At 43.6% G+C, this 18,389-nt stretch overlaps 1 protein-coding gene across 16 annotated transcripts in view; it reads left to right on the top strand.

Moving 5' to 3' along the window:
• TMEM178A (transmembrane protein 178A) overlaps positions 1–18,389 on the top strand; it is a 249,199-nt gene that overhangs the window by 103,086 nt on the left and 127,724 nt on the right. The window contains exon 6 of one of the 16 annotated variants that reach the window (XR_012325730.1): positions 9,557–9,812. The exons of 14 other annotated variants lie outside the window; for them this stretch is intronic. The gene's annotated coding sequence lies outside the window, so the exon portion shown is untranslated. Of the gene's footprint in view, positions 1–5,821; positions 8,821–9,556; positions 9,813–18,389 lie in introns of those variants that run through there. One more of the 16 variants, XR_012325742.1, reaches the window with a different exon arrangement.

The following is an 18,389-nucleotide window of genomic DNA, read 5'->3' as shown; positions in this document are numbered from 1 at the left end:
TTTTAGCCTCCATGTGTTTGTATTTTTTACAGATTTTTTTCCTGTAATTGATACCTTGTCTAACAGTGTTGTGGTCAGAAAAGATACTTGATACGATTTCAGTTTTCTTAAATTTACCAAGGCTTGATTTGTGACCCAAGATATGATCTATCCTGCAGAATGTTCCATGAGCACTTGAGAAGAAAGTGTAATATGCTGTTTTTAGATGGAATGTCCTATAAATATCAATTAAGACCATCTTGTTTAATGTATCATTTAAAGCTTGTGTTTCCTTATTTATTTTCATTTTGGCTGATCTGTCCATTGGTGAAAGTGGGGTGTTAAAGTCCCCTACTATGATTGTGTTACTGTTGATTTCCCCTTTTATGGCTGTTAGCATTTGCCTTATGTATTGAGGTGCTCCTATGTTGGGTGCATAAATGTTTACAATTGTTATATCTTCTTTTTGGATTGATCCCTTGATCATTATGTAGTGTCCTTCTTTGTCTCTTGTAGTAGTGTTTATTTTAAAGTCTATTTTGTGTGATATGAGAATTGCTACTCCAGTTTTCTTTTGCTTTCCATTTGCATGGAATATCTTTTTCCATCCCCTCACTTTCAGTCTGTATGTGTCCCTAGGTCTGAAGTGGGTCTCTTGTAGACAGCATATGTATGGGTCTTGTTTTTGTATTCATTTAGCCAGTCTATGTCTTTTGGTTAGAGCTTTAATCCATTTACATTTAAAGTAGTTTTCAGGGCTTCCCTGGTGGCGCAGTGGTTGAGAGTCCGCCTGCCGATGCAGGGGACACAGGTTCGTGCCCCAGTCTGGGAAGATCCCACATGCCGCGAAGCGGCTGGGCCCATGAGCCATGGCCACTAAGTCTGCATGTCCGGAGCCTGTGCTCCGCAACGGGAGAGGCCACAACAGTGAGAGGTCTGCGTACCGCAAAAACAAATAAATAAAAATAAATAAAAATAAAGTAGTTATCAATATGTGTGTTCCTGTTACCATTTTCTTAATTGTTTTTTGTTTCTTATTGTAAGTCTTTTCCTTCTCTTGTGTTTCCTGCCTAGAGAAGTTCCTTTAGCATTTGTTGTAGAGCTGGTTTGGTGGTGCTGAATTCTCTTAGCTTTTACTTATCTGTAAAAGTTTTAATTTCTCCGTTGAATCTGAATGAGATCATTGCTGGGTAGAGTAATCTTGCTTGTAGCTATTTCCCTTTCATCACTTTAAATATGTCCTGCCAGTCTCTTCTGGCTTGCAGAGTTCTGCTGAAAGATCAGCTGTTAACCTTATGGGGATTCCCTTGTATGTAAATTGTTGCTTTTCCATTGCTGCTTTTAATATTTTTCTTTGTATTTAATTTTTGATAGTTTGATTAGTATGTGTCTTGATGTGTTTTCCCTGGATTTTTCCTGTATGGGACTCTCTGTGCTTCCTGGACTTGACTGACTATTTCCTTTCCCATATTAGGGAAGTTTTCAACTATAATCTCTTCAAATATTTTCTCAGTCCCTTTTTTTTTTTTTTTTCCTTTCTTCTTCTGGGACCCCTATAATTCGAATGTTGCTGTGTTTAGTGTTGTCCCAGAGGTCTCTGAGACTGTCCTCAATTCTTTTCATTCTTTTTTCTTTATTCTGCTCTGCGGTAGTCATTTCCACTATTTTATCTTCCAGGTCACTTATCCTTTCTTCTGCCTCAGTTATTCTGCTATTGATTCCTTCTCGAGTGTTTTTAATTTCATTTATTGTGCTGTTCATCATTGTTTGTTTGCTCTTTAGTTCTTCTAGGTCCTTGTTAAAAGTTTCTTGTATTTTCTCCATTCTATTTCCAAGATTTTGGATCATCTTTACTATCATTACTCTGAATTCTTTTTCAGGTAGACTGCCTATTTCCTCTTCATTTGTTTGGTCTGGTGGGTTTTTACCTTGCTCTTTCATCTGCTGTGTATTTCTCTGTCTTCTCATTTTGCTTATCTTACTGTGTCTGGGGTCTCCATTTTGCAGGCTGCAGGTTCGTAGTTCCCATTGTTTTTGGTGTCTGCTTCCAGTGGCTAAGGTTGGTTCAGTGGGTTGTGTACACTTCCTGGTGGAGGGTACTAGTGCCTGTGTTCTGCTGGGTGGGGATGGATCTTGTCTTTCTAGTGGGCAGGACCACCTCTGGTTGTGTTTTTTGGGGTGTCTTTGAACTTATTATGATTTTAGCCAGGCTCTCTGCTAATGTGTGGGTTTGTGTTCCTGTCTTGCTAGTTGTTTTGCATAGGGTGTCAAGCACTGTAGCTTGCTGGTCATTGAGTGGAGCTGGGTCTTAGCGTTGAGATGGAGATCTCTGGGAGAGCTTTCACCGTTTGATATTACATGGGGCTGGGAGGTCTCTGGTCATCCAGTGTCCTGAACTCTGCTCTCCCTCCTCCGAGGCTCAGGCCTGACACTCAGCCAGAGCACCAAGACCCTGTCAGCCACACGGCTCAGAAGAAAAGGGAGAAAAAAAAAAGAAAGAAAGGAAGGAAGGATGGAAGGAAAGAAAAGAAAGTTATTAAAATAGAAAAAAAATATTTAAATTAAAAAATAAAAAAGTAATATAAAAAGAGAGAGAGAGAAAGAAGAGAGCAACCAAGTCAAAAAACAAATCCACCCATGATAACAAGCGCTAAAAAGTATACTAAAAAAACCAAGAAAAACAAACAAACAAAATGGACAGTCAGAACCCTAGGACAAATGGCAAAAGCAAAGCTGTACAGACATCACACAAAGAATCATACACATACACACTCACAAAAAGAGAAAAAGGAGAAAAAATATATATATATATCTAAAAATTAAAACTGGAAGAGAGCAACCACATCAATAAACAAATCTACCAATGATAATAAGCTCTAGATACTAAACTAAGATAAACATAAAACCAGAAACAAATTAGATACAGAAAGCAAACCCCATGTCTACAGTTGCTCCCAAACTCCACCTCCTCAATTTTTGGATGGTTCATTGTCTACTCATGTATTCCACAGATGCAGGGTACATCTAGTTGATTGTGGAGATTTAATCCGCTGCTCTTGAGGCTGCCGGGAGAGATTTCCCTTTCTCTTCTTTGTTTGCACAGCTCCTGGGGATCAGCTTTGGATTTGGCCCCGCCTCTGCGTGTAGGTCCCCTGAGGGCATCTTTTCCCCACCCAGATAGGATGGGGTTAAAGGAGAGGCTGATTAGGGGGCTTTGGCTCACTCAGGCCGGGGGGAGGAAGGGGTCCGAATGCGGGGCGAGCCTGCGGCGGCAGAGGCCGACGTGACGTTGCACTAGTCTGAGACGCTCCATGTGTTATCCTGGGGAACTTGTCCCCGGATCATGGGACCCTGGCAGTGGCGGGCTGCACAGGCTCCCGGGAGGGGAGGTGTGGATAGTGACCTGTGCTCGCACACAGGCTTCTTGGTGGCTGCAGCAGCAGCCTTAGCGTTTCATGCCCATCTCTGGTGTCTGTGCTGATAGCTGCGGCTCATGCCTGTCTCTGGAGCTCGTTTAGACGGTGCTCTGGATCACCTCTCCTCTCGCACCCCGAAGCAATAGTCTCTTGCCTCTTCGGCAGCTCCAGACTTTTTCCCGGACTCCCTCCTGGCTAGCTGTGGCGCAGTAGCCCCCTTCAGGCTGTGTTCACGCCCCAACCCCAGTCCTCTCCCTGCGCTCCCACCAAAGCCCGAGCCTCACCTCCCAGCCCCGCCCGCCCCAGCGGGTGAGCAGACAAGCCTTTCGGGCTGGTGAGTGCTGGTCGGCACCGATCCTCTGTGTGGGAATCTCTCTGCTTTGCCCTCCGCACCCCTGTTGCTGCGCTCTCCTCTGTGGCTCCGAAGCTTCCCCCCCCCCCCCCCGCCCACCCCCCGTTTCCCCCAGTGAAGGGGTTTCCTAGTGTGTGGAAACTTTTCCTCCTTCACAGCTCCCTCCCACTGGTGCAGGTCCCGTCCGTATTCTTTTGTCTCTGTTTTTCCTGTTTTCTTTTGCCCTACCCAGGTATGTGGGGAGTTTCTTGCCTTTTGGGAAGTCTGAGCTGCCAGCGTTCAGTAGGTGTTCTGCAGGAGTTGTTCCACATGTAGATATAATTTTGATGTATTTGTGGGGAGGAAGTGATCTCCACATCTTACTCCTCCGCCATCTTGTAGGTGCCCCCTCATTTTACTTTCGAGTGAACCTGACTGCTAACATCCTAGTCAGGAAACAGTTTTTTCAGGAAAGAGGTGTGGGAATTAGGGGATTCAAGAGAAGTGAGCTGGAGACCCAGTCCAGGGTGTTCAAGCTGACGTCAGAATGTGGGATGTCTTTCAGCAGGGGAGGGGCTGTCGAGTCTGAGAGAATGAGCCACGTTCAGAGTGGAGATTTAGACCAAGCTAAGCCTGCAGATGGACTCAAGCATCTCCCTGACGCACTCAACAGGAATTTTCCGAGGACCCAGCAAGTGCCATTGACCGCTCTGTATCCAAGGTTGACTGGAGAATCAGTAGCTAGTGTCCCTTTCATAGTCTGAACTTAATGTTAAAGGAGGTGAGTGAACAATATTCCAAGAGTCACAAAATTCCAACAGGCCAGCAGGCATGAAATGTGTCCTAATGAGCAGGCAAGGCTTCTGCCTGCGAGGGATTTATAGTAAAATACAGCAGACGAGAGAGACTCACATGTAATCAGCAGAAAACTAGTGCTTGGAAGAGTTGTACTTATGTGTAGGTGTGTATAAGCTCCTATTTCTAGAAAGGCCATGTCTTAGGTTCTTTACAAATAGTGCACCATAAATGGAATTGTCCCAAACATTGCTGTTAGTCACAGTTTTGATCTGAAAGGTCAAAAAGAACTGGAAAAAAAACCCAAACAAACAAACAAAAAAAAACTGTGACTTACCAGAATTTTGTTAAATGTTCTTTGGCCAGGAGCAGTCATACATGACGCAGTGGTGTAGCTTATTACTCATGATTCATTATTTGAAGAAGAAAAGGGCAAAGAAGTTGTTCTCTCTTAAAACTCTGGCAAGAAAATACAAGGTCTTGCCATGCCCTTCCTAAAACAACTTCCTGAAGAACAGAACCCAAACCACTAACAGCACAGCACCTCAGACCATTTTCGCCCAGCGTTTCCGATAATATTATGCTAATTCTAATCTGCAACACAGATTACATTAGCAAGGTGTAACAAGAAGCAATCAGTGTTTATAAAGTAGGTTTTCTCCTTAGCCCTGCCTGGCACTGTACCCAGAGGTGGCAGGAACCTCTGGGTCTCACACCAGAGATGGCAGGCAGGGACTTAATATGGTGCCTGATTGCTGCAGTTCTGCTAACGAGCCCTGATACTAATCTGTACAGAATCTGTGTCTCGTATATAAGGTACAGGTATTTGGAGTTTTCTGCTAATCTGGGAAAGAGAGGCCTCCAGAGCTGGGAGAGTGCATGCTGGTTTTATTCAAGCATGTTGAACTGTGTCCAGCATATAGTAGGCTTTCAATAAATATATGTTTTTAAGTGATGAATGAATAAATGAAATACTACTAGGGCACAGATGCAGGTATATGTGTGTGTGTATATATACAGGTATACACACTCATACATATATAAACATATATAATTCATACATACGTATACATAGGAGTTGGCTCACACGCTTATGGAGACTGAGGAGTCCAGACCCAGGAGAGCCAATGGTATAGTTCCAATTCAAGTCTGAAGGCCCTGAGAAGCAGAAGAGCTGATGGTATAAGTAAATTCCAGTCCAAGTTCGAGTCTGAAGGCAAGAGAAGATCAATGTCCCAGTTCAAAGGCAGTCAGGCAGAGAGAGGAAATTTGTTCTTACTCATCCTTTTATTCTATGCAGGCCTTCAATTGATTAGATGAGGCCCACCCACACTGGGGAGGACAATCTGCTTTACTCAATCTACAAATTCAAATGTGAATCTCATCGGGAAACATCCTCAGAGACACACCCAGAAATAATGTTTCAACATATATCAGGGGCACCCTGTGGTCCAGGCAAGTTGACACATATATATTCTCCAAATCCCTTACCCATCCGACTCCCATTTTAGGACAAGTTGCATGAACCAAGCACCTTTTCTGTGACTTTTGTAAGGAATGAATGCATTTGTGAGGCTAAAGTGGACGGTTTAGATCAAAATTTTCTGGGCACGGAGCTAACTGGCACAAAGTAGATTGGTGATTTCTGACAGCATTCAGTGCCAACCAGATACACTTGATTAGTTGGTACTGTGCTCCCTTAATCATCAACCACACTGTAATACTAGGATAATCAAACCAATGTCAGAGTGTGGGATGCACAGAGGACAGGTAAAGGGCAGAGTCTGAGCAGGTGGGCTAGATCAGAGAGCAGAGAGGTGGGCTAAGCAGAGGCTGCAGTTAATAGGAAACATCTCAGCTAAGAGTTTTCAACTGGAATCACCTGAGGCGCTTTAAAATCTGCCCAAGCCTTCCTCCAGACCAATTAAACCTCTTGGGACATGGGAGATGGTGGCACCAAAGTGCAAGTGTTTTTAAATGTTCCTCAAATGCTTCTAAAGTGCAGCCTGGATGGAGAGTCCCTGTTCTGGGGTCCCTGTTCAATCAGTTCTTTACTAGAAGAGAGTGAGGTGGATCCTTTGTGAAAACCAATTCAGTGGAGAATAGTGGTTCCCAAACATGACTGCACATAGGAATCACCTGGGAAAGCTTCAAAACCCGCCTATGCCTGGGATCCACCCCCAGAGGCTGTGATTGAATGGGTCTGGGGTATAGCCTGGGCTTTGGAATTTTAAAGAGATCCCCCAGAAATGCACAATCTCTAGCCCCACTCCAGATCTTACAATCAGAATTTGCATATAAATTTTTAAAAATTGTGGTAAAATACAGTTATCCCTCAGAATCTGAAAGGGATTGGTTCCAGGAACCCTGCTGATACCAAAATCTGCAGAGGCTCAAGTCCCTTACATAAAATGGTGCAGTATTTGCATATAACCTACACACACCCTCCAGTATACTTTAAATCGTCTCTAGATTACTTATAATACCTAATACAATGTAAGTGCTATGTAAATAGTTGTTGGTGAGTGGCATATTCAAGCTTTGCTTTTTGGAACTTTCTGGAATTTTTTCCCAAATATTTTCAATCCACCTTTGGTTGAATCTGTGGATATGGAATCCATGGGTATGAAGGGTCAACTGTACACATAACATAAAATTTACCATCTTAACCATTTTTAAGTGTACAGTTTAATACTGCTAAGTATATTCACATTATTGTGCAATCAATCTCCAGAATTATTTTCATTTTGCAAAACTGAAACTCTATATCTATTAAACAACAACTTCCCATTCTCCAGGCTCTGTGTGGGATGCACTCTGCAGGCCGGCAAGCTTTGTAGTTGCCCAGCCTTGAAACTAAAGAAAGAGCCGGGAGACAGCAACAGAGGCATCCATGATTTATTGGACAGGGCATCTTACACGTCCAAAACAAGGGTCCTGGAGCGACACCTCATCATATATGGCAGATGGCAGGTAGAACATGGCAGCAACCTTTGTTACTTGGGGGAGGAGGCTACCATTTATAGCGGGAATTGATGTCAGGTTGGCTTATCAGTTACCAGGGAAACCAGCAGCTGAGACACGTCCCTCACGACCCCTCAGGTCAACAGTTATCACGAGGGTGGCTGTTCTGGTCTAAGGATTAGAATCATCACTAGCTGGGCAGGGGGCGAGCACGTTTCACATGAGCAGAGTGTAGGTGCTGCAGTGACTGGTCGAGCAGGGGGTGTACAAGAGAGAGCGAGAGAATAGCCGTCTTGAGTGGCCTGACCATACACCACCATTCTACTCTTCTCTATGAATTCGACTATTCCAGGTATTTCATATAAGTGAAATCATACAGTGTTTGTGTTTATGCGACTGGTTTATTTCACTTAGCTTAATGCCTCAAGGTTCATCTATATTGCAGCATGTGTCAGAATTTCCTTCCTTTTTAAGGCTGAATAACGTTCCATTGTATGTATATACCACAGCTTATTTATGCGTTCATCTGTCGGTGGGCATTTGAGTTGCTTCCACTTCCTGGTTATCATGAATAGTGCTACTGTGAATATGGGCGTACAGATACCTCCTCAAGACCTTGCTTTCAGTTCTTCTGGGTGTATCCAGAAGTGGAATTGCTGGATTATAGAGCAGTTCTATTTTTAAAAGTTTCAGGAACCCCCCCCCCCGTACTGTTTTCCACAGAAGGTGCACCACTTTACATTTCCACCAACAGTGTACAAGGATTCCAGCATCTCTCTTTTCTTGCTAACACTTGTTATTTTCTGGGTTTTTTGTTTGTTTGTGTTTATTTTTGATAGTAGCTATCCTAATGGGTGTGAAGTGCAGAATCTGCATTTTAATCCGATCCGCAGGTGATTGTGTTTGGTTACAGTTTGAGAAGTTGCTCTACTGCCCAGGCTGGTTCTCTGGCTGGCACATTGCCTCCTTACCATGCATTCTCCCATATTTGGTAGCATTGACTATGGTGCTGTGTTGTCAGTGTTCATTTGGCTTTCCAGTTTTCTACAAATGACTATTACGGCTTGGTCCTGTTCAACCTCTGCTCTTTGCACTATTGTTCTTCGGCAGCTTTGGTGAAAAGTGCCCTCTGGGCTCATGTATAGAGGGTTTCCATCCAGGGGGAAGCTGAGTCCTGCTCCTGAGGTCCCATGTGGTCCAATCTCTGCAAGGACACAGAATAAAAAGAAACAGCCCAAATAGGCCAAAACAATGAAGAGGAAGTCCAACTTTACCTTAGAGTTGCCCAACAATTTAAAAAGGAATGAAGACCAGGACACCCGGCAGCATTTTTTTTTTTTTGGCGGTACGCGGGCCTCTCACTGTTGTGGCCTCTGCCGTTGCGGAGCACAGGCTTCGGACGCACAGGCTCAGCGGCCATGGCTCACGGGCCCAGCCACTCCGCGGCATGTGGGATCTTCGCGGACCGGGGCACGAACCCGTGTCTCCTGCCTCGGCAGGCGGACTCTTAACCACTGCGCCACCAGGGAAGCCCTACAACTCAGTTTTGAATCAGTCTAATATGGGTGCATCTGATTGGTGGAATGTGAATCACCCTAGGTATCCTGCACAAGAACTGGGAAATACAATTTTTTATTTATTTGTTGTTGAGAAGACAGGAGCTACAGAGTGAAGAACTATCAAAATGTTAAGAAGGTGTTCAAAATATTTTTGGACATCTGAGAAGGAGCCTGGAGAATAGAAAAGGGAAGAGCAGTAGGAACTGACTTCTTGGATTGGGTGGTAGGCCCACAAGGAGTCCTTATTTATTTATTTATTTTGGCTGCACCGTGCCACTTGCAGGATCTTAGTTACCCCAGCAGGGATCGAACCCGCACCTTTGGCAGTGAAATCATGGAGTCCTAACCACTGGACCACCAGGGAATTCCCAGGATTTATTATTTTTCTAATACTTTATAATGAATACATATGTGTATTAGTCTGGCTTCTCCAGAGAAACAGACCAATAAGATCGTTCTATCTATCTATCTGTGTATCTATGTATGTATGCATCTATCTATCTATCTATCAGGAATTATCCTATGTGAATATGGAAGCTGAAAGGTCCCAAGATCTGCAGTTGGCAAGCTGGAGACCCAGGAGAGCCAATGATAGAGTTCCAGTCTGAGTCTGAAGGCTAAGCTGGAGACCCAGGAGAGCCAATGATATGAGTTCCAGTCTGAGTCTGAAGGCTAAGCTGGAGACCCAGGAGAGCCAATGATAAGAGTTCCAGTCTGAGTCTGAAGGCTAAAGACCAATGTCCCAGCTCAAACACCATTAGGCAGAGGGTAAGAATTCTTTCTCACTCAGCCTTTTACTCTACTCAGGCCTTCAAAAGGCCCACCCACAAGCGGGAAGGCAATTGGCTTTATTCAATCCACCAATTCAAATGCTAATCTCAACCAGAAACAGCCTCGCAGACACACCCAAAAGTAATGTTTAAACCAAATATCTGGTCACTCCGTGACCCAGTCAAAATTGACACACATCAATTTTATATATATATCAAAGAATACAATGTTCGTTATGAGATATAAAGAAGGATTTTGGGATAACTACAAGTGACTGATGGCCACTACAAAATGTAGTCCCTGTTCTTAAGGTTTTGACTGAGTTTAAGCGTGAATGCTTGGGAAAGGAGCAGTGTTTTAAGTTGCTATTAGTCATTTGTATCTTGGTTTGAAGGCAAATGAGTGGGTTGTTGCATCGAGTTTGGAGAGAGAGAATTTAATCTCGGTATTTGAGGAGTGGAAAGGTTGAGGGAACCATTAGAGGAATAAAGGAGGAAAGAATGGAAGTTTGAGGGCTCTAAGACAGACTTCTGCTATTTCACATTTTCGTTGGAACTGCGCTAATTCCTGGCACTTTTTTGAGGTAGTTTTCATTTTTATTTCTTCACCTTAAAGGATATTGGAATTTTCATGGGACTTCCCTGGTGGTCCAGTGGTTAAGACTCTGCGCTCCCAATGCAGGGGGCCCTGGTTCGATCCCTGGTCAGGGAACTAGATCCCACATGCTGCAGCTAAGACCCGGTACAGCCAAATAAATAAATAAATATTTAAAAATCAAGAAAAAATAAAGGATATTGGCATTTTCAGGTGTCAACAGATTATTTCCAATCTGTTATGTATCTCTCAGTATGCCCAGTTTTCATTTTTTCATATACATGGCAGGACTGTGCATTAACACTTGCTCTTCCAGCCTGTCTTTCTTGTTCTCGGGGTATTAATCCACACTACTAGAAAGCGCAGGTGGGGTCATATACTTCATTATCTGCTGCTCTTTGTTTCATTCTTGGATTGGAGGAGCCAATGAGCAGAAATTGCACAAGGGAACTTTCTTCAAACCTTCAGTTTATGAATAATGCATAACTCGCCGTGACTCATCAAAAGCAATGGTAAACAAAGCCCCAACAGTTGGCCACCTCCTCAGCAATCCACAGACAGTGGTCCCACCCCTGGGAAACTGTGAACGGCAATATTTGAAGGTAGCAATGGAAATTGGTGGCGCTGGTTTATCTTTAGCATCGCCCATATGCTTATTGGCACACAGTTAAGTCAGAAAAGTGACTGAGGCAAGGAAAGAGAAAAAGGTGTCCCAACTACTAAGGTATCTGGAATCTGTAGAAATGCAAGCTGTTCCCTATCCTACCCTACATAAGTGCACTTTCCCTGATCTTTTTCCTGTTATAAATGGGGAGCCCCACGATTTTTATAGTCTGACGGTCCTGGCTTCAAATTCTGCCTCTGATGCTTTTGAACTTTATGTCCTTGGGCAAGTTACTTAACTTTTTTTTTTTTGAATTTATTTTATTTATTCTTTTATACAGCAGGTTCTTATTAGTTATCCATTTTATACATATTAGTGTATATATGTCAATCCCAAGTTACTTTTCTTCTTTTATTTTAGCTTCTTCTCATCTTTCCATCCTGGCCTCCATTCAGTAAGAAGGGATAGTAGCAATACTTATCTCTAAACACTCAGGGCTCTTAATTATGAGCAACAGCAGCTGACTCACGCTGATTAGGCAGAAAAGATATTGGGGAGCTCACAGAGCAGTTGGCAAGGCTAGAGAAGCAGGCTTAAGGCTAAGCTTCTGGGGTCAAGGCCTGAAACTACGCTGCAGAAGTGACCCAATAAGGAAGCTGCTGACCCTGCTTTCCCCCAGAGGCCAGAATGGCTGCCAGGAATGCACACTCTACTGGAGCTCTGCCAGCACTGATACTTCTGGGCCAGGAACTGTTCTTACAACAACTGGTACCCCAGAAGACTGGATGCCTCTGCCACCACCCTTGTCAGCAAATGGGTCCCAGGTATCACCTCCTTCCTCTGGTTCATCTTTTCTGATCAAACTGTTGCCTGGGAGCATCTTAGTGGCAGACCCTAGGTGTCATGCCTTTGTTTTAGCTGCTGAGGTCTCTGGGGAAGCAGATTCTCTGACTTGACTTTAGGGAGGCAGACCCCATAAGGCAGGGAACTGCCCAAACATAGCAAAACGCACAAAAGGTGAGAGGCAACCCAAAAACATGACGTACATTCCCTCTCAAAGTGTGGTGAAAACCAAGCAAGTATGTCCAATGTTTGGCATGCTTTTGGGGTTCATTAATTCTTGTTCCCTTTTCTTCTTTATCAGAAATGTCCATCTGCTCATTGGATTCACCCCCAGGCTGGTTTCTACATAGGCAGGATTTGTAAACAAAGTGGAATGGAACCTTTGACCCAGTTTGGCCCACTTGGAAGGATCTCTACTTCCTAGGGCCATTCCTTGGATGGACTTGACCTCTTGGCTCCTGACCTTATCTGCCCTGACCCACGGGACCTACTCACTCCTTCCTCTTACACTTGACCTTTTGATTCCTATACCTTTTGCTTGCTCATGACCACAGCACCCCACTGACACTCTCCACCCCCCCTCCCCATTTTTATCCTAAGCTCTTGGTCTCTTGCATTTTAGTTTATAATGAATCCTGATACCAACTGGATTCTCTCCTTGCCCTGACTTCTGAACAGTTTATGTAGCATTTTCATATTTTGCATAATCATTGAAGGAGGTCTTATAAGAAATATTCAAAGACTTTTTTAGGTTTATAAAATAACTACCAAATTAACTATTGTTAATGAAAGAGAAGTGAAGAAAGTCTGAAATGGAGATAGACGAAGACAAAAGAAATAGTTACAGAATGGTTTCCCTATCACTTACCCCATTCTCCTAATCCTCTTTTTAAGAAGTAATTCATTAGGACTATATATAGAGAGGGGAAAAGAAAACTAAAATAACTTGCTCCAAGAAATACGCTTACTGATAAAATTTCCCCAAACTCTCTTAAGACGGACTCTGCTTTCTCTCTCACGCAACTGCACTTGCTAAATTTCTAGAACTTCTTCCCAACTAACAAAGGGCAGCATTTTCAACATTAACAGCCCGGTATCTAGCTGTCGGGACTCTGTGGGCTAAGAGAATGCCTTGAGGAGCTGGGGAGAAAGCAGTATGATCCTGTTCTAGCATCATGGCTCAGGGAGCCAGGAAAGCCAGGAATTATTTATCTATGATTATTTATTCAAATTTTCCTGCTATCTCTCAGCTTCATTTGACCGTCTGGGAAATGTTCTGCTCAATTGCCAGGAAATGTCCTGAGAAGTCCTTAGGCTTGTTTGTATCTTTGGTTGTGATCTAGAGAAGTATAAACAAGCAGATATGGAAGATGATTCTTGTTCAGAGTTGTCACAGTATAGTGACTGACTCTCAGCATAAAGGCATAAAGTCGTGTATTATTTTATATCATGGATCTCTGTCAGAGAGCAGCATTCTACCGGAGAAAGTTTCAAAGAGTTACCAGATCTTTCTTGCTCAATTGTATCCCTCAAAATAAGGCATTATTAGAGAAAGACTGAGGGCATCAGATCGAAAAGAGCTAACACATCTTTTTTTTTTTTTTTTTTTGAGCTAACACATCTTAAGAAAAATATCTTTGAGTGTGGCTCCATCTCTATTTACAATAGTGGGAGAACTATACTTAGACCACTTTGTTTAATTTAATTTAATTTATTTTTTATACAGCAGGTTCTTATTAGTTATCTATTTTATACATATTAGTGTATATACGTCAATCCCAATCTCCCAATTCATCCCACCACCACCCCTCTCCCCGCCACTTTCCCCCCTTTCCATACGTTTGTTCTCTACATCTGTGTCTCTGTTGAGTCAGACCACTTTGAATCCCAGTTCTGCTACTTTTAGAAGAGCATTTTGGATGAGACATTTGTTCTACTATTATGTAACTTCTTTGTTTTACAAAAGTGAAGGACTTAAAGTGCAAATATACCAGAATCCTTTACTAGCATCTAAATTAACTAAGATTCATTAGCTTGGTGGCCATAAAGACCCTGAAAATAGGACAGAGGGAGGTAATTCCTGGTTCTAGAAAGGGCTAGAGCATAATACCATGGATGTGGCAGTTCTAGCTGGGGTGCCCAGGTCGTGGTGTCCTGTTGACCTTGAAGCAGCTGGAGGAGGTAAACTGGCATAGCCAAAATCATGTTCAAAGAGAAATGGAGAGAATCTCTCAGGCAGACTCCATGTACCGTTAAATTTTGCCTATGCTTTGCCCTGCTTAGCGTCGTTAGTTAACCAGCAGGACAAGCAGTAGTGGCAGATCAGAAAAAGTGCCCTATCGATGGGGGTGGGAATGAATAACTGGTGTATTCCTAGCTAGTTGATTTTATGCCAAAGGTATCCAGATCCACAGCCCTGTTGGGGAAGGAAATCCCAGACTTCCTGCCAAATTGCATCAGGGGGACATATGGACCTTATTCTTTCTAGTTCAGTAATCTTGGTCCAGCTGCAAAAATAACTTGTGCATGAATTGCCAACAGAAACAGGTAAAGCTACTGGTTGAGGACCTGGAGGATGGCAACCTCTCTGCCCCTTTATACACGTCTGGTGTTTGGAGGGTTGGTCTGGTTAATTTTGGCAAATCCGTCTGCTGGGCTCCTAAACCCAGCCTCTAGGAGCTCAAGACACCTGTCCCATTCATCTTTCCCTGGGTCCGTTACAGACAGTGAGTTCTAAGGGCAGTCTAAGACTGGTCAGACTCAAGGCTGTGTTGAAAATATAGGCAAAATATTTCCAGTATTCCATTATCACAGAATAGAATGGAAGAACAGGAATGAGCTCTTTCATTCACCATGTCCAGGACGAGGCTCAGGTATGCAGGGGGGGGGGGCTGTGATTCGCCCAGGATCACCTGAAGAGTATCTGGTGGAAGTGGAAACTTTCCAAAAAGGAATTAGAAATTACCAGTGGGCTTGATTATTACCTCTCACCATCAGGTGGAGTTTGTGCAGTAAACTATTATTAATAAAAAGGGAATAAATATCTTCTACATGTTTCAGTGTTTTTTTCACCGACTGAACCAGAGCCATATGTTGGCTAATATGCAATTTTACATAAATTGTGGCGGGAAGGCACTCGTTTTACCAGTTTAATGCAGCACTAGATTTTAGGGAAATACCATTTGCTTTGGAGGGACAGTGATGGCTGTTTATGCACAGCAAATTCTTGGGCCCTGAAATATTGCTTTGTACTTCCTGACTGTCTCGCTAGGCTGCCTGTGACTCACAGTATAAGAATCCTTTAATTATTCTGAAACCGGCTGGCTGGCTGTGTTTTCTCTTCTGTCCTTCCGTTTCTATCTCTCAGGCAGTGTTCGTTCTCCAGGTTTGAAGCTTTCTTTTCTACTAGCGTCTCTTGTGCCGTGCAGCCGTTGGGGGTGCCTACGTGACATGTCCCTGCCCTGCAGCAGTGCAGGTGTCCCTCTCCATATTCAGGGAGAGCCCTAGCCTAGTTCCCAGCCCTCAGCTGGGAGGGGGCCTCAAGAAAAAATGAACCAGAGCCAGCCAGCCCCCCTGGCTGTGGCTGTGTTTTATTGGCTAACCTGCTTTTTTCTTTTAGACAAAGCCCATCATGGTTCATCTTTTCAGTTTTTCTTTTCTCACAAAGGATCCATTTTGAGAGGCTTTCCTTTGAACCAAGAAGGTACAGTTTTCTGGCCAGACTTCTCATTGGTGACACAAGGGGCCAAACCACCTCTCCGCTTTCTGTTTTTCTGGCATGTCTCCCTGACCCAGCATAAGCCAGCACCTTCATACAGAGAACTTAACTGGCCTTAGGAGACGTTCATTCACCTGTTCCATAAATACTTACCAAGAGTCTGCCTTAAGTATGGTGACCAATGGCCAATTTGCCTGCCACTGTCCTGGCCTTAGAACTGAAAGTACTATGTCCCAGGACCCCTCTTCGTTTTTGTTGTTGCTGTTGCTTTGGGGTTTTTTTTAGTTTTATTTAATTTTTATTGGAGTATGGTTGCTTTACAACGTTGTGTTAGCCTCCACTGCACAGCAAAATGAATCAGCCATACACATACAGATATCCCCTCCCTTTTGGACTTCCCTCCCATTTAGGTTACCGCAGTGCACTAGGTGAGTTCCCTGTGCTATACAGCATGTTCCCATCAGTTGTCCATTTTATACATAGTATCAATAATGTATATGTGTCAATCCCAGTCTCCCAATTCCTCCCTCCCCACCCCTTTCCCCCTTGGTATCCATACATTTGTTCTCTACGTCTGCGTCTCTATTTCTGCTTTGCAACTAAGATCATCTATACCATTTTTCTAGATTCCACATATGTGCATTATTATACAATATTTGCTTTTCTCTTTCTGATTTACTTCACTCTGTATAACCCTCTCTAGGTCCATCCACGTCTCTACAAATGACCCAATTTCATTCCTTTTTATGGCTGAGTAATATTCCAGTGTATATATGTACCACATCTTCTTTATCCATTCCTCTGTCAATGGACATTTAGGTTGCTTCCATGTCCTGGCTATTGTAAATAGTGCTGCTATGAACATTGGGGTGCATGTGGTTTTTTGAATTATGGTTTTCTCTGGGTATATGCCCAGTAGTGGGATTATTGGCCATGCCACACGGCATGTAGGAACTTAGTTCCCTGACCAGGGATCAAATCTATGCCCCCTGCATTGGAAGCGTGGAGTCTTAACCACTGGACCAGCTGGGAAGTCCCCCACCTCAGTTTTGAGAAAACTCAGACAACTGGTCACCCTAGCCCTAAGCTCAGCACTATCAAGGAGCTGAGTGTATGGCTACCAGCTTCTCAGGTACTCAGTGACCTTCCGTGGTTGTAGTCTCTCTTCTCACAGAGCAAAGCATGACATGGTGGAAAGGGCACTTACCTAGAATGGGGGACCCTGGGCTCTGGTCCCAGATTGACCACTAAAGAGTCAGGGGCTCAAGGACAGATCACTGAACTTCAGTTTCCTTCTCTGAAGAGTTGGATTTTGTGTTCTTTGACTTTTTTTTTTAACAACCCAGATTCTACAGTTCTATTTCTAAAGCAACTTGATAAACCAATTCACACTAATTAACGTTACTAGGTAAGACGTAGTAGGTAATAAGTTTTGGTTGACACTTGCTGATGATGCTAACATTTATAAGGTCCTTATTCGGTGTCAGACAACATCCATTATATTACTTCGTCCCCACAGTAACTCTTGGGGTGGGTGCTTTCTTTACTTCCATTTACAGATGAGAGACTCAAGGCCTAGAGAGGGTAAGTAATTTGCCCCAAATAACACAGAAAGTTGTGGATTAAAGATCAGAACCTGGCAGGTCTGACCTTCAAGTCCAAACTTGAACTGTTGCTCTCACTGGCTAGAGATAAGTCAACAGTTAAAATGAACAGGCCTTATTGTTTTCCCTCAAAGGACTGGAAGAAGGAACCTGGCTGTTTGGAATGAGATCTTTGCATTCTGGGCTGCTAAAACTTATGGTCCTGAAAAACAGAGCATGGTATTTAGGAAATTACGGTTCTCAGCTGATAGTGAGGCCCCTCCCTGCTCTTTAAGACTAGCCAAAGCGACAGAACCAATTGAGAATTAGAGCATCCTTTATCCCCCACTGCTTCTTTCCTGTTTTTTTGGAAGCTTTAGGGTATTTCCACTCCCTGCAGAATTCTGAAGCACTTTAGGTGCTGTTAGCAAGGCTCAGAGGGTCACTGCCAACTGCTCCCACTGCCTCTCACTGTTGTTGGTCTGAGAAATGATTCCACTTAGATCTAGTTTGCCTAACAGCGTGTGTGTGGGTGTGTGTATGGGGCGGAGGGGGGCAGCGTAGGAAGATTCTTACTAGGCACGTTTCTTCTCTTTCTTTGGAAAGGATGATTTGAAATATAAACAAAATAAGGCTGTGGGGTCACATTCACAGCAGCTGTCAGAGTTTCACTTAATTAAACTACTGTGATTGCTTTATTCATATATTTCACCTGCCCCATTCCCTCCTTCTCTGACTCCTTACGAAGGCAACGCCATTTCACGGGGAAGGGGGGAGAAATTAAATGTTGTTAGTCTTTAAGACCAACACTAATTAGCAACTTTTATTTTATTGTGATTACCTACGTGAAAGTATGCAAAAGTAAAGTTATATTCTGAGAATGTGACTGCTTTGGACTGAAGCGCTAAAAGGAATTAACAGTTCCTGGGAACTCACCCTCATTTGCTCTAAATTCCCCAGAGAACAGTGAAACACCAGTGCCAGGGGCAGGAAATGGAAACGAGGGCCAAAAGGGATGGTCAGTTGAGCAGCCGGCCATCAGCATGATCATTCTAAAACCCAGGTCTGATCCACTTTCTCTCCTGCTGCAAAACCTGACACAGGTCTCCTGCCTGCTGGGTCAAGGAGAAGCACCTTAGCCTGGCATGTTTCACAACCTGGCTCCATCTCTCTAGCCTGTCGCACCACATTCACCTCTACCTGCCCAAGGCTCCAATCACATGACCCTACCC

Source organism: Tursiops truncatus, chromosome 14 (assembly GCF_011762595.2).
Source record: "Tursiops truncatus isolate mTurTru1 chromosome 14, mTurTru1.mat.Y, whole genome shotgun sequence".
NCBI classification, from domain to species: Eukaryota; Metazoa; Chordata; class Mammalia; order Artiodactyla; family Delphinidae; genus Tursiops; species Tursiops truncatus.
Note: the sequence above shows the minus strand (reverse complement) of the source record. Positions and strands in the feature narration are given on the sequence as shown.